The 2,224-nt window shown below is 42.6% G+C and overlaps 1 non-coding gene across 1 annotated transcript; it reads right to left on the bottom strand.

Annotated features, from left to right (window-relative positions):
• Positions 1-475: 475 nt before the first annotated feature.
• trnad-auc lies at positions 476-547 on the bottom strand. The gene has a single exon. It is a non-coding gene; the product is annotated as a tRNA-Asp (tRNA).
• Positions 548-2,224: the final 1,677 nt, after the last annotated feature.

The following is a 2,224-nucleotide window of genomic DNA, read 5'->3' as shown; positions in this document are numbered from 1 at the left end:
CTAATAAACATGATAGATGATGATCAAATTGCTTTATGTAGGCTAGGCCATAGGTAAGAAGGAGTGATTATTATATTACCATTTCATATTGGCTAGTGGTTCTTTTTCTCTAAAGGTTGTTTCTTAGACTGTGGACAGTAAGGACAAAATTAGTTAATCTACTTAATTATGCCACTGCTTTATATGTAAGCCTATCTATTATTTTAAATTTAGCCCATATTAAAGTGAAGTGTTGTCACATTGTATGTTCCCATACAATAATGAAATTAGTTCTCTGCATTTAACCCATCCCACATGAGATACACCCAGGTGGAGCAGTGTGTAGCTATGTAAGCATCTGGAGAGCAATTAGGGACTCTGTGTCTTGCTCAAGGACACCATGACGTGGGCACGGCAGAGAGTTGAACCTGCAACTTTCTGTTGCCAAGTCAGCTGCCCTACTTCTACACCATCTCAGCCTCCTATTGCAGTTATTTTCCTCGTCGGGGAATCGAACCCCGGTCTCCCGCATGATAGGCGGGCATACTGACCACTGTACTAACGAGGAGTCAGGGTTAGGCTGCATTTCTTTGCCTGTGGATGGAAAGGTGATTTGTACTGTATATGATAGGCCCACCTTGTGGATAGTGAACTGAAACCATGCACTTACCTGGCACCTAATTACTAGATACTTGATAGTTACTTGGTACCTTTTAACTTGGTATAATAAAACAAATTTTCTTTTGTCATTTATCAAAGTTTTTGAATTGCTATTAGTCTGACCCCACCCCTGAGGCTAATTTGACATGGGATACCCTTCAAGGGGCTAACTCCCAGTCAACAGCCCCCAGGATCACAGGGACACTCAAACCCCTCCACCACGTTAAGGTTGCAATTCTGCGGAGAGGACCACCGAGCCATCTTTCTTTTACTGCTTCTTCTTTTTTGGGTCATGGGTGCCCATATCCAGCAGTCACTGTGTGTGTGCAAGAGGCTGCAAGTCCATCACAAGGCCACATAGAGACTAGACAGGACAAACAGCCATTCATGCTCTCATTCACACCTAGGTACAATTTGGAGTTAACAATTAGCCTAACATGCCTGTTTTTGGTTTATGGGAGGAAACTGAAGTACCCAGAGAAAACCCATTCGTGCACGGAGGGAGCTTGCAGCTCACCCAGAAAGACCCTGCTTTACCAACGAGACACCGTGCCACGCTTGTAGATGTACCTTTGTGAAAAATGAAGTTATAACTTGCACACCGAGACAGAAGCAGAACAGAACCAGGAAGGAAACTGTCAAATTAGAATAACTATTAGTCTAATGTTTGATTTTATTTTTATTTTTTTTTGAGTGGGAAAAACCAGAGCATCCCGGAGTAAACCCTGACTTGCACCACCAGTTAGTTTAACTTTTTTTTTGAGTGGGAAAAACCGGAGCATCCCGGAGTAAACCCTGACTTGCACCACCTGTTAGTTTAACTTTTTTTTTTTGAGTGGGATAAACCGGAGCATCCCGGAGTAAACCCTGACTTGCACCACCTGTTAGTTTAACTTTTTTTTTTTTGAGTGGGATAAACCGGAGCATCCCGGAGTAAACCCCATATGGTGGGACTAAATGCAGAGAAAGTAAAATAATAGGAGTGGTAGTGTGTCAGCTGTAGGTGCCCAGATAACATTTCTTATGACAGGAGGTGATGAACCTTGAATACTCTGGCACAGAATTTTCTAAAAGTTCTGAAGCGCTTGTTCGGCTTAACAGCATGTGAAACTGTGTTTGGCGTGTTTTCTGCTAACTCTTCCGGCTGTAGTTCAGATGTAGCAGAGGGGTCATTTAAAATATTAATGCCAGGTGTCGCCATAACAGGACCAGGATGCAAGACGTTTGTATTGTTCCAGCTCATGGATAAGTCTTCTGTGCTCCTGTCTTGACACGTTGACATAACCTCCAACGCCTGTTTCACATATTTATTTTTGCTGCGTATTGGAAGATGCTTCATTGTGACAAAACTGTGGTTCAGAGCATCTGCAGGGAGAATTCGGTCTGCAGGATTCACAGCTAGCATCTTTGTCAGAAGGTCTATAAATTCTTTAACGTCTTGAGATTCAAGTGGATCGTCGATACAAAGTCCCATTTCTAGCAAATCATCCAAAGAACTCAAATCGTTACACCAGTCATCGGGAATTGTCAGTCCAGAGTCCTTTTCATATGCCTTTGCTGTTTTAAATCGCCACATCCATTTAGT

The sequence above is a fragment of the Nematolebias whitei genome, chromosome 3, assembly GCF_014905685.2.
Source record: "Nematolebias whitei isolate Nwh7 chromosome 3, NemWhi1, whole genome shotgun sequence".
Classification (NCBI taxonomy): domain Eukaryota; kingdom Metazoa; phylum Chordata; class Actinopteri; order Cyprinodontiformes; family Rivulidae; genus Nematolebias; species Nematolebias whitei.
This window is presented reverse-complemented; position numbering and strand designations above follow the sequence as displayed.